This window comes from Gopherus evgoodei, chromosome 2, assembly GCF_007399415.2.
Source record: "Gopherus evgoodei ecotype Sinaloan lineage chromosome 2, rGopEvg1_v1.p, whole genome shotgun sequence".
Classification (NCBI taxonomy): Eukaryota; Metazoa; Chordata; order Testudines; family Testudinidae; genus Gopherus; species Gopherus evgoodei.
The window spans coordinates 31,680,054-31,694,543 of record NC_044323.1 but is presented as its reverse complement, the minus strand read 5'-3'; the positions used below and the strand labels follow the sequence as shown (position 1 = coordinate 31,694,543).

Below are 14,490 nucleotides of genomic sequence, written 5' to 3'. Positions count from 1 at the left end.
AGAGTAGCCGGCAAGAAGGAACTGAGGAGCGGAGGGGCCGGAAGGGGTATATATCCGGCACGATAGTGGCGCCACTCCAGGGGGCGCCCTGCTGGCCCACCGAGTGTTGCTACGGTAAAAATCTCCAACAAACGTGCATGGGGCGCGCGCACACCTAACTGGAATGGATATGAGCAACACATCTCGAAGAACAACAGTTACAAAGGTGAGTAACCGTCTTGTCGTCTTCTTCCCCACCATCTTCCACGTGTTAGGGAGGCATGCTGTAATTTCCCTGAGGGCCTCCGTAGGATAGTGATGCCATCTTAAGGTAAGTATCAGGGGGTAGCTGTGTTAGTCTGTATCCACAAAAACAACAGGGAGTCTGGTGGCATCTTGAAGGACTAATAGATTTATTTGGGCAGAAGCTTTCATGGGTAAAAAAAAACTTTACTTCAGATGCATGGAGTGAACTTTCTGTAACTTTCACTTTTCACTTTCACATCTGAAGAAGTGAAGTTTTTTTACCCACAAAACTTATGCCCAAATAAATCTGTTAGTCCTTTAAGGTGTCACCGGACACCTTGTCATCATAAGGTAAGGGGCTGAAGTTAAGGTTTAGCGGTCAGTGTATAGGAATGGTGTGGAGCACTTCTAAAACAACATTAATGCACAATAATGAAGGGTTTTGTTAGGGCTTGTCTACAGAAGATAATTTCAACTGTTATAATATAGTTATATTGCTGTAGTTATGCTGTTCTGACTCCCATTGTGTCTACTGCTTTCGTGGAAAAAGAATAGCTGTTTTGGCTTGCTTAACCTGCTTCCAAAGCAACTTAAGCTGAACCAGAAAAAACCACTCTTATGCCCTAAAGTGTCAGCATAGGAAGTTATACTGTTGTGTAATTATCATGGTTTAAACTTACACGGATATAGGGAAAGAGAGAACTTTTCCTATGTAGGTAAACCCTTAATTTTCCTCTGGCTTTGTCAGAAGTGGAACTAGCGAGGAAAATTTGAATGAAGGGCAAATGTGGGAGGGTTTCTGGGGACTCAGTTTTCTAGCTGTAAGCTGGAGGCATCAGTGAGGGCTGAGGTAAGACCCAGACTGCCTACCATGCTGCAGGTCTGATGCAGGCAGGGGAAAGGTGTTCAGTATTACCCTTCCCCTAGGAGTAGCATGAGTGAGGGCAGAGGTGCCATAACTTTTTGTAAATTAATTTCTGGATTTTCCCCTTTTTCTTAAACATGAAGTTTCAAAGTTTTTTGAATGCATGTCTTCTCTGTATATGTAGCTATACTGTATGGAGCACATACAGCAGTTGTTTCCCTTGCTTAGAAGTTTCTCCATCCTCCTCTCATTATTCCATCTCTCAACTTCCCTTTCCCCCACCCCAGCCCCTTCAGCAAAGTCTCTCTGCTCCCCCTGAAATACCTCCGCAGTCTGTACCTTTCCTCCGAACAAGCTATACCAGCATAAACACCTTTATACTGCTGTAACTGCATCCATACTGGGGGACTTCATCTTAGCTAAATTGTTTTTATGCAGATTTAATTAAGTACCAAAATTGTATATAGATAAGCCTTCAGATGAATTTTTGTGTTAGTTTCCCCATCTACAGAATGGGGATAGTCTTATTGCACAGTGGAGGTAAATTAATGTTTGTGTGATTTATGTACAGCATTCACATTATATTTATTTTTGATTCCAATATTTGCACTGTAAAAAACAAGAGATAATATTTTTCAATTCACCTATTACAAGTACTGTAGTGCAATCTCTTTATCATGAAAGTTGAACTTCCAAATGTAGAATTATATACAATAAAAACCTTCATTCGGTTTTTCCTTAATTGTGGGCAAAAAAGATACAAAAACCTGAAAATTTTAAAAGTGGGTCATTTTATGGGGGACATTATCTTGGAAACCCTTGGATCAAATGACCTTGAATTTGCACCACAAACTCTAACATGCTTTTCTGTGGACATAGCAATTTTCAGGTCATTATTCATGGGGATTTTTAGAGCACTTTGAAAATCTCTTCTTAACAAAGCGCCATTCAACCTTAACCATGGTCCATCAAGGTCAGTGTAGACAAAAATTCATTAAAAATTTTATTTGATTTTTTTTTCAAAGTGAATTGGTATGTTTTGTTTAACTTAGAGGCTTTATTTAAACTAAACACATTTATTTTTTAAAAGAAACCTATTTTAAATTATGGCAAAACAATGTTAAGGCCTAAATTGCCAGAAGCTGGTTTAAATCATGATTAAAATTGATCATTTAAATTTTTGATTTTAAACTAGTCTACTACCCTCATCAAGGACCTCCCACTCGTTAATATAGAGTGCTTGAAATATTCATTTTGGTGAGTGTCCCATCTGCAAGGATCTTTACATAGTTTTTAGGTGCTGATCGCAATATATCATGTGCAGTAACTCTGTGGAAGAGATTGAGATTTAGTGTTCGTGAGTGATTGAAGATTTTCTTCAAATAGGTGGAGAAATGCAAAGAAAGGAGCACTCAGTCTTAGTGTGTTGATAGCTATGGCTATGATAGAAGCTTTGCTACTGTAAGTGTTGAGTCAAAATAAGTAACAGGAACTAATGGAATGCTTTACTTGTTTTATGTGAATGTTTCAAATATAAAAAGGGGCAAGAGGAGATAAAGAAAATATAGCAGAACTAGATAAATAGAATTTTTCAGTCTTCAAGAAACATAAATATGGTCTTAAGAATAAGACATTTAAAGTATGAATCCAAATTTTTTTTAGTGGATTTGGAAGCTTTACAGAATTCATGCTTGAAGCGGATGCTGTACAAAAAAATTCTGTATACTCACAAGTACACCACATCTTTTTAACTTGTTAGTGCTTGGAAACAGATACTGTTATATAACAGCTCTTTCTTGGAAGATTGTTCTGGGTACTGGCATGTATTAGTAGGCATATGTCCATGATTGAACTGTTAGCCTAGTAAACGTGAAGCTGCCATGCTTTAAGAGATTTTTCTCATTATAGTAAAACTGGACCTGCTGATTTTTAAGTGAAGATGAAAGTTTGGCATTCCAGTCTTCAGAATATTCTTCAATGTTATGCTGTTCCATTGCAGTGCTGGGCTGTGAGCAAAGTTTAAAGCTAAAACTTTCTATTATGTGCACAGAATTCTTGTTGAAATGTAATTGATGGTCAAACTTGGACGTTGGCCACTAAGTGACCAGGGTTAATGTCCTCGGCTGCAACTATGAGAGAAAAAACAGGGTAGAAAAAAGTAGTGTTATGTATGTAGATGGTTGCAGCTTGTATCCCCGGTGGAGTTAGTGGTTAAAGTCTTGGTGGAAAACTAGATACATACTGACTTCACATTGCTGCAGCTCATGAAAAGTGACTGTCATCTTCTATCAGCATGTGTTCTCTGTGTATGGTGAGTTATATCTGCTTTCTTTAGTGTAGGTTTTTCAAAATTCAGTGTCTTAGACTACTCCTCACTGAATACACGATCAGTCAGGTACCCCTGTGACAACTACCACAATTGCTTACAGGGAAATGGGATAGTAGGAAGATATAGTTAATGGTCTGTAATGTGATAAGTATTTTTTTTAACCTTGTCTCTCTCTCCTGTTCATTTAATTTTCCCCTCAGTCTGGTCTGTTCTTCTGCATTTGCTTCACATTTGCCTGGTCATCCCCTCTGCTCTTGCTGACTGGATGCCTGGTTTCTTTCTCCCTTGCAGAGCTGCCTAGCTACCTGGTCAGTCTTTCCCTCTGCTCTTCTGTATTTTTTGCCCAATTCTCTTCTTCCCTGATAACCTGGACATTTAACTCCAAAGACTTCTCCTAGTTCCTTTTCAGGTGCCTACTGTGCCCCAGAGTATCACTTGCAGGATTGGAGCCATTTCCTGAAGTCAGCCCATTTCCACGCCTACTATGAAGTAGAGACCCTAATGGGGACCATAACAGGGGTGCTGCGCTTCTCTTACACCATATCTGCTGCTTCCAACACGTTCTCACTCCCAACTCTTGTCATTTGAACTGCACTGCATCAAACTATTCTCCCTCCCTCATCTACCCTTTCCCCAGCTTCTCCCTGTCTGCCTTCCTCTCTGATTTCAACTCCTGGCTCTCATTTCCTCTCACTGTTGGTCTGCACTTATCCCTGGTACTTTAACTATTGTGGTGTTGATCCATCCAACCTCTTAGCTGCCTGTCTCCTCACGCTTTTATTGCTTTTGACCTGCAGTTCTGGTTCAACACTCCAAAATGACCATTCATTGAACTTGGTCTTCACTAAGCACTATTCTCCTCCTCAACTCCTCTTTGATATATGATCTCTCTCGGACCACCACCTGATCTCTTTCAACATCGCCTACTTACACCGTCCCTCTGACCTTGCCACTTAGTGCTTCCATGACTCCTAGTCCATCAGTGTTCATAATTTCTCTTCTGCTCTCATTTTTTCTTCCTTTTGACCTGGTTATCTCTATTCTACACTCTTTTCCACGCTTGCCTTCTTTGTCCCTCTCTTCCATTGCAAAATCTGCTCTACCAGCTCCCATCCCTGACTCATCCAACATCTGTTTCCTCTTCTCCTATTCTCTAGCAGAAATCCCATGGCTATGTTGAATTCCTACACTAGAGACTTATTCTCTCCTCCTCCTGTTCTGACATTTTCCTAGCTTTACTTCTCCAGTCTAACCGAATTCTGTACCTGCAGTCCTAACTGCCTTTTCATCACATTTGGCTCCCTCCTTAAACTTTCTCTCCTTCTTTTCTCCCCTGCGCTCAGCATGTGATCTCTTTGATTTATTCAAGAAGAGAACAGACACAATAGGATGCGACTCTATTCCTCTACTCTCTTCATGCCTTCCACACAGCTAAAATTTTTGTTCAAGCCCTCATCATCCTGCATCTTGACTATTGTAACAGTCTCGTCTCCGGCCTCGACAAATGTAGTCTTTCCCGATTCAAAATGCGGCTGCAAAGATCACCAACCTTCACTACCTTTTTGTGTGATACACTGCACAAGAAGGAATTAACTCAGTTTCACTTTAAAGGACTGGCATTTAAGAGAAAAACTTCTAAAATTTGCTAACTGGCATTTATGACAAAACTTTTTTTTTAAAGCGTTCCAAATTCAACTTTTGTTGGAAGGTAGGCTCTAATTGCAGGGAGAAACATGAAGAATATTGCAATTTAAAAAACCAATATTAGAAAGTCGAGAAGTCAGGTTTTTACTACATAAAATGTGTTACGACATGTCACCCAAAATATCTTAATACTATACCAGCCACCTTGTCCCCCCTGCCTTAAAAATAGATACATTTTACTGTAAGAAGACTGCAACAGTACATTGTAACTACCGCCTGTTTAAAATGTTTCATGATGCAGATATCCAGCGTTTTGAAAAGGCTCATGTATTTGTTGTGGTAACACAGTAGATAATGAATCAATTAACACAACGATATCATGAATTAAAGATGAAAAATCTGTAGTGAAATTGTTGCACATTGGGTTTCTGGATTTGAATGGCTCAGCAGTTCAAATAGGACTTAAGGAAGCCAGAAGTCGAAGTCTACATGTTAAAGAGCCTGTGACATGGTAGTCAGGGCCAATCTGAAAATCATTCTCAGGGCTGGTCTACACTATGGGGGAAAATCGATCTTAGATACGCAACTTCGGCTACGTGAATAACGTAGCTGAAGTCGAAGTATCTAAGATCGAATTACTCACCGTCCTCACGGCGCGGGATCGATATGCGCGGCGCCCCCTGTCAATTCCGCAACTCCGTTCGGATTGGTGGAGTTACGGAATCGATATAAGCGCTTCCGGGGATTGATATATCACATCTAGATGAGACGCGATGTATCGATCCCCGAGCAATCGATTGTAACCCGCCGATATGGCGGGTAGTGAAGACGTACCCTCAATTTGTTAAGAACTTGAGTGCTTTGCTAGGCTCTGAACCAGTGATGATTCCATAGGGTCACATGCAGACATGGTCAAGCTTGCATACATTTCTGAAATCTATCCATCAACTTCATGGAAACAGTGTAAAGGCCCTACTCTACCTCAAGACTAAGTGAAGAAAATTGAATTTGAATCTTCCAGACCAAGCCCTTAGGGCAGGGGTGGGCAAACTTTTTGGCCTGAGGGCCACATTAGGTTTCCGAAGTTGTATGGAGGGCCGGTTAGTGGCGGTTGTGCCTCCCCAAACAGCCAGGCATGGCCTCTCCCCCATCGATCTGACACCCCTCCTCTCTTCTTGCCTCCTGCCCCATCCACTCCTCCCTGACTGCTCCCAGACCCTCCGCCCCGACTACCTCCCGCTGCCCTATTCAACACCTTTCTGCCCAGCCCCTGCCCCATCCAACCACTCCTTCTCTCTGACTGCTCCCAGAACCCCTGCGCCTGACTGCCCACCCCTCGCTGCCCCCATCCAGTCCCCCCCTTTCTGACTGCCCCCAGGACCATGCCCCCATTCAACCCTCCTGTTCCCTGCCCTCTGACTGCCTGGACCCCTGTCCACATCCCCACCCCCGACCACCACTCCAAACTCCCGTGCTCTCTATCCAACCCACTCCTGCTCCTTGCTCCCTTACTGCTCTGCCTGGAGCACCGGTGGCTGGCAGCACTATAGCTGTGCTGCCCAGAGAACCAGGACAGGCAGCTGTCCCGCCCGGCTGGAGCCAGCCACGCTACTGCACAGAGCACTGGGTCAGGCTGCAGCTCTGCAGCTGCGCTACCCCAGGAGCTCGCAACCCCACTGCCCAGAGCATTGCACCAGCAGTGCAGCGAGCTGAGGCTGCAGAGGAGGGGACGGGGGCTAGCCTCCTGGGTCAGGAGCTGGGCAGGAGGGTCTTGCGGGCTGTAGTTTGCCCATCTCTGTCTTAGGGTATGTGTACACTGTAGCTGTGGGTGTGAATTTCAGTTTGTGTAGACATAACCATGCTGTCCTTAATTTAACTAGCTCGCTAAAAATAGTGTTTAGGATGTGGGAGTGTCTACATGAGCTGCAAATCACACCCTCAGCTGCAGTATAGATGTTCTCAGAGAAACAGTGAGACAAAGTTAGAAAGATAATTTTTTTCAGGAAGTATGCTTCTTGATTTCTTATCTCCAAAAAGCCGCCTTTGATTTGCCTCAAACTTACTAGTCTATCTTGGCACAAGAGCATATGTGTAAAACTTAAGACATACATAGTTCTTCGAGTGATTGCTCATGTGTATTCCACAGTAGCGGTACGTCTACGCTACGGGATTATTCCGGTTTTGTAAAACAGATTGTATAAAGTTGAGTGCACGCAGCCACACTAAGCACATTAATTTGGCGGTGTCCGTCCATGGTCCGAGACTAGCGTCGATTTCTGGAGCGTTGCACTGTGGGTAGTTATTTCATAGCTATCCCATAGTTCCCGCAGTCTCCCTCGCCCCTTAGAATTCTGGGTTGAGAGCCCAGTGCCTGATGGGGCAAAAATCATTGTCGCGGGTGGTTCTGGGTAAATGTCGTCAGTCATTCCTTCCTCCAGGAAAGCAACGGCAGACAATCATTTCGCACCCTTTTTCCCTGGATTGCCCTGGCAGACGCCATAGCATGGCAACCATGGAGCCCGTTCAGCTTTCTTTTACTGTCTCCGTATGTGTACTGGATGCCGCTGACAGAGGCGATACTGCAGAGCTACACAGCAGCATTCATTTGCCTTTGCATGACAGCAGAGACGGTTATGTGTCATTCTGTACCGTCTGCTGCTGTCATGGTGCCCCTGGCTGAGGTCAGTCCTCCTAGAATATGGGGCAAGTGTACTAGAGAATCAGAGAACCAGAGAGCACAGCCGCTCCGTGTCAGATCCCGCAGAAATGATGAGCTGCATGGCATTCTAGGGGGTGTCCCTGCAGCAACCCCATCTGTTGCTTCCCTCCTCCCCAAACCTTCCTGGGCTACCGTGGCAGTGTCCTCCCATTTGTGTGATGAAGTAATAAAGAATACAGGAATAAGCAACACTGACTTGTTACTGAGATAAAATGGGGGGGAGGCAGCCTCCAGCTGCTATGCTAGTCCAGGCAGGACATTAAACGGTGTCGGGAAGAGGAGCCCAGCATCCCGCTGCTATGACAGTCCAGGCAGGACAGAATCTTTTCTTTACACATGAAAGGGAGGGGGCTGATGGAGCTCAGCCCCCAGTTGCTATGATGAGGACGGTTACCAGCCGTTCTGTACCATGTACTGGGAATGACTGGGAGTCATTCCTATTTTTACCCAGGCGCCTCCGGCCAGCCTCACCTGAGGCCAGCCAGGAGCACTCATGGGCTGATGATGATGATGGATAGCAGTCATATTGTACCGTCTGCCACCAGGGAGGGGAGGGGAGCAGATACTGCTCTTCACTGCCGCAGCATCGCGTCTACCAGCAACATTCAGCAGACATAGGGTGACATTGAAAGAAGTCAAGAAACGATTTCTTTCCCTTTTCTTTCACTTGGGGGCGGAGGGAGTAAATTGTCGAGCTATACCCTGAACCACGCCGGACAATGTGTTTGAACCTACAGGCATTGGGAGCTTAGCCAAGAATGTAAATATTTTTCGGAGACTGCTGTGGACTGTGGGATAGCTGGAGTCCTCAGTACCCCCTCCCTCCCTCCATGAGCATCCATTTGATTCTTTGGCTTTCCGTTACGCTTGTCACGCAGCACTGTGCTGTGGACTCTGTATCATAGCCTGGAGATTTTTTTCAAGTGCTTTGGCATTTCGTCTTCTGTAACGGAGCTCTGATAGAAGAGATTTGTTTCCCCATACAGCGATCAGATCCAGTATCTCTCGTACGGTCCACGCTGGAGCTCTTTTTGGTTTTGGGACTGCATGGCCACCCGTGCTGATCAGAGCTCCATGCTGGACAAACAGGAAATGCAATTCAAAAGTTCATGGGGCTTTTCCTGTCTACCTGGCCATTGCATCCGAGTTCGGATTGCTGTCCAGAGCGGTCACAATGGTGCACTGTGGGATACCGCCCAGAGGCCAATACCATCGATTTGCGGCCACACTAACCCTAATCCGATATGGTAATACCGATTTTAGCGCTACTCCTCTCATCGGGGAGGAGTACAGAAACCTATTTAAAGATCCCTTTATATTGATATGAAGGGCCTCGTGTAGACGGGTACAGCGTTAAATCGGTTTAACGCTGCTAAGATCGGTTTAAACGCGTAGTGTAGACCAGACCACAGTGTGAGTGTTCGCCACGTGCACTGGTGCCGGAAGTTTTTCCTTTAGCAGTACTCATAGTGGGGGAGCACTGCTGCAACCCTTAGAGTGGCACCTCTATATCGTGCTATATGGGGAGCTGCACACTCCCCCCACCCTCAGTTCCTTCTTGCCGCCAGTGAAGGTAATCAGAACTTCGTGCTCCAGCTCTGCTGTAGCGCTTCTAGCCTTAGTTCTATGCCCAGGAGCGTCCCACACTCTCAGTGCCTTCGCTGTCTGTGTGAGACTCACGTAAGTGAGCATTGTAAGAGCTGTAGATCGTTCAAACCTTGAACAAAGTGTGAAACAGAGATCCAACTCCAGGCCCTGTTAATGGAGTTGGCATTGGCCCCAGCACCAGCACGCTGACCTGACTCAGCACCGGGCACCGTGTCATCAGGGCGGAGCGAAGCTCCATCCACCAGTCAGCACTGCTCCCCTACCAAGAAGCAAGGAAAGAATCAGTGCCACTTAGAGAAGGACAGGGGTGAGGCCAGACCCGAGCTGGGCAGCCCACGATCCCCCTTGGGAGCCAGACCTCCAACTTGTGCTGAGCGGAGTAGTCTGGCCCCATCTACGCGTGCCTCTCTGCAGTGAGAATGCTGTCGACGCCGGAGGCAGCACAGGTAGCGCGTGACATCCTTGCCCTTCCAGTGCAGAGTGTGCCACCTGAGACGGGCCCCCGATCCTAAAGGAAGCCACCGCTGGGAGCTCATAAACCCTCCCTGGTTCGGCATAGCCCCTGCTCTGAGGACGAGATACCTACCCGTTCCGAGGGACCATCCTGGAGCCTGCACCAGACTTCCACTCTGTTGGCTGATTCGCCTGAGAGCGAGTCTTGAGGGTCCTCCATTACCCACAGAGGTCACAGGCACTGAGACAAGAGGCATCGACGCTTCTCTTTCCACCGAAGCTATAGGAGCAGGTCTTGACGTCATTGGCATCGACTCTCAGATTCAAGTGTTCGATCTGACAGACGTCATGCTTGGAACGCCACCCGGGCGTCATAGCTGTGGTCGCTGGGGGGGGGGAATCTAGAAGCAGCACCTCCGATGGGTACATGTCTTCGTCTTCTAGGTCTAAATCTCGAGGTCGGCACTGACACAGCCATGGACGCTCCCGATACTTGTATGGCACCGTGTGTTCCTCAGCTACTTTGGCTTCAGCACCCAACCGCCCGTCCCCGGGCTGCACCGCCCCCTCACGATCAAGCGGGTCAGTGGCAAGGGGCACCTTGGCAAGGGCAGTGGCATCAGTGGGCACCGTGGCCCCACTTATCTGCACTGGCGAGACCCTGTTCAGTGGTCGGGGCATCGCAGGTACGCTCTGTCCCCACCTTGGCACCAGGAAAAGTCAACTGGTACCGAACCAGCGGCACCGCACCCGGGCTCAGACTTGGGGGTTGAACCACCGTTACCACCCGACGCCCTGGGGTCAGAACTGGTCCCTTCACCGGCACTAGGGGAATCCATAGTGGTGCCGTCACCTGCCCTACAGGAAGATTTCAAGGTTAACCAAGAGCTTCTTAAGCGGGTGGCGTCGAATCTCCAGCTTCAGTTTGAGGAGATGGAGGAGCCAGCGGACATCTTGTTCAACATGTTGTCCTCTTCGGTACCGGGCCATGTGGCCTTACCTCTCCACCAGTGGGTGGCCAACATATCGACTTCGCTTTGGCAAACCCCAGCCTCCTTGACACCTATTTCTAAAAATGCGGAGAGAAAGTATTTTATGCTAGCAAAGGGGCATGAATATTTGTACTCTCACCCAGCACCCAGCTCTCTAGTGGTGGAGTCCGTAAACCACCGGGAGAGGCATGGTCAACCCACACCCACCCCCAAGGATAAAGATGCCAGGAGACTGGATACCTTTGGCAGGAAGGTTTATTCATCGGTGAGCTTCCAGCTCAGGGTGGCAAAACACCAAGCCCTACTGAGTTGGTATGATTTTAATTTGTGGGGATCCCTGCCAAAGTTTGAATTTCTTCTACAGGAAAGGGACTAGAGAGTTCAGAGCCTTGGTCAACAAAGGAGCGGTGGCGGCGAAAGCAGCTCTTCAAGCATCTTCGGACGCGGCGGATACAGTGGCCCGTTTGGCCTCGGCCGTTTCCATGCGCAGGGCGTTGTGGCTCTCTCGGTTGGGGCTGTCCGCGGAGTCCCAGTCCCTCATGCAGGACCTGCCCGTCAACGGGAAGGCCGTGTATGTGGATCAAACAGACATCTGTCTATGTGGGATGAAAGACTCTCGCACCACCTGGCAGACTCTGGGCCTGTATGTGCCGCCAGCGAAGGACAAACCCAGGTCACAAGCCTCAACCTCTCCAGCTAGAGGCAGATATGAACCCCTACCTAAGAGGCTGAGGGAGCAGAGATGCAGGTCTCAGTGCCAGTCCCAGTTGGCCCCGTGACCTGGCTCCTCTAAGGGGAAGAGGTGCTTTTGAGTCTTTGGGGGGGGGGTCACCGGACCCGTTGCCATGGAAGCCCTCCAGTTAATAAAGTTTGTGTTCTGCAACTGTTTATCTGCCTTCCGAGTGCAATGGTCCCGTATAATGTTGGACCAGTGGGTCCTGAGCACCATTTCCAAGGGATACATGTTGCAGTTCGCTTCGCTCCCCCTCCACCACTCCTCCGCCCCCGGGGACACGGAGCACACCCTCCTTCTGAACCAGGAGGTGACGTGCCTTCTCACACCCTCCTGCAGCTTCTAGTGTCCCCCCCTGTGCAGGCTGCCACTTCGGCCGGATCTCCTCTCCCAGGAAGGGGGATGCCTCCTCCATCCCAACCTGGCTGCACTTCATCTGACAGCATGACTGCACCACGGTTAGGCGAGGAGGAAAGGAGGTGTTCCGAGGGTGTCAGGCAAGTTCTGCTGGAAAGCAGAAAGCCGTCCACGCTACGGACCTATCTGGCCAAATGGTCTAGTTTCTCTAGGTTGGCGAGAGAAAGGGGTACTTGCCTATCATCCGCATCACTCCAACTCATTCTAGGTTACCTCCTGTCCCTTAGGACCCAGGGGCTAGCTCCTGCCTTGATCAGAGTACACTTAGCAGTCATTTTATCTTTCCACCCTCCCATGCATGGTCACTTGGTTCTTTCCCATCACATAACATCCTGGTTTTTGAAAGGACTGAATTGGGCGTTTCCTTATGCTAGGCCTCCAGGGGGACCTGAACCTATGCTCTCCCATCTCATGGGTCCCCCTTTTGAGCTCTTGGCCACGTGTTCCTGGTCCCACTTATCATGGAAGGTAGTGTTCCTGGTGGAGATCACCTCAGCCCACCATGTCTCAGAGCTTAGGGCCGTAACCTCAGAACCCCCGTATATGGTCTTCCGCAGGGATAAGGTCCGGCTTCACCCACACCCGGCTTTTCTGCTGAAAGTGGTCTCGACTTTTCATGTGGATCAGGACATTTTCCTTCCGATACACTGTCCCGAGCCCCATTCCTCTAATGAGAAACGGTGCCTACGCATGCCAGATGTGCATAGGGCGCTGGCCTTTTACCTAGACTGAACCAGGCCATTCTGGAAATCCCCACAACTTTTCGTTGCATCGTCCGAATGCATGAGGGGACAACCGAATTTCCCGCTGGATCACCTCGTGCATACACACCTGGCAGAGGTTGCCCCGGTGCCTATCGTGAAGGCACATTCTATGAGAGCTCAGGCCTCGGCTGCTTACGTAACTCGTGTCTCCATTCAAGACATCTGTAGAGCTGCCATATGGTCCTCTGTCCACACTTTTTCTTCGCACCAGACAATCGTCTCCCAAACGCGAGATGACACCGGGTTTGGTAAGATGATGCTCCATCCTGGAAACTCTTAAACTCCTACCCACCTCCATCAGATATAGCTTGGAGTCACCTACTGTGGAATACACATGAGCAATCACTCCAAAAAGAAATGACAGTTACCAGTCCCGTAACTGGCGTTCTTCAAGATGTGTTGTTCAAGTGTATTCCACATCCCACCCTCCTTTACGTCTGTCAGAGTTGTCTGGCAAGAAGGAATTGAGGGTAGGGGGAGTGCACAGCTCCCCTTATAGCATGATATAGAGGCGCCACTCTAGGGGTTGCAGTTGTGCTCCCCCACTACGGGTACTGCTAAGGGAAAAGGTTCTGGCACCAGTGCACGTGGTGAGCACGCACACCTACTGTGGAATACACCTGAGCAACATATCTCGAACACCAGTTACTGAACAGGCAACTGTCCTTTTTGGCAAAATGAGGAGGGTGGTTAAAATAATTCTTCTGAGGAAAAAGTGGTTTTGAACATAATTACGGAGAGACTTGATGTCACTGTAATACTGTAGGTCAGGAAACAGTCCTACTTTGACAAGGGGATGGAATTAAATAGCTTGTTAGATAATTTCACTGTCTTTTACAATTCTGTGTAGAAACTAAAATTTAGTATCTATAAAACTAAGAAGTCTTTGACTTATCACTTGTATGTAAAATAAGCCTTTTTAATGAACAAATCTGTTACACATATGTATTCATTTAATAACCAAATACACTTTTAAGCACTGTAGAAATGATCTGTGGTGATTTTTTTACTACTTTTTTTGTCTCACATTAGTGCTGCAGAAGAAGAAAGTCTGATTTGGAGTCTGTTGTGGTTTGTATATCATAAGAAAACTATTAACTAGGGCCCCAGAATTGAATCATTTTCTACCCTCTTATCCTTTTACAGCCATAATCATTTACTCAGGAGGTACAGTCAGGAAATACTACTTTATTTTCAGATTTCAGGCTGGGTTTTTAGGCACGGAAATTAGGAAAACTGTTTTTTTTAACTTGTAAACTAAGCAAATTCTTTATGAAATTTAAACATGGAATCTCACAATGCTGCTGTTAGTCCCTTTTAGGGTAGAACTTCATTATGTCTTCTAGAATTGAACACCAGTTTTATAGTCAAATACTTTATAATCTTAATAAATACTACGAAGTATACTTGTATTGAGAGTATGGCAGCATGACTCAGATTTCCCACCATATTTGACTTTCTTTATTGAAACATATCCCTCCACTAAATTGTATTTTTCCTCTTCCTTATATTTGACAAATATCTAAAATAACCTTGTTATATCAAAATGGATGGGAAAACGTAATTTAATCCATTGATAACTCTAGCTTTTTGGCCTCTCTTAGTTGGAGCTTCAGTTCTTCTGCTTTCAGCTCCCTAAATTCTAGTGGCCTGATAGCTGAGTCTCTTCTGGAGAAACCTGGATTGAACTACTCAGATACATGAATTGAATCTTACAAATAGATTTTTAAAATTTTATAGT

General features: G+C 46.8%; 1 protein-coding gene across 3 annotated transcripts in view; it reads left to right on the top strand.

Moving 5' to 3' along the window:
• WAC (WW domain containing adaptor with coiled-coil) overlaps positions 1-14,490 on the top strand; it is a 125,635-nt gene that overhangs the window by 49,381 nt on the left and 61,764 nt on the right. The window lies entirely within an intron of this gene.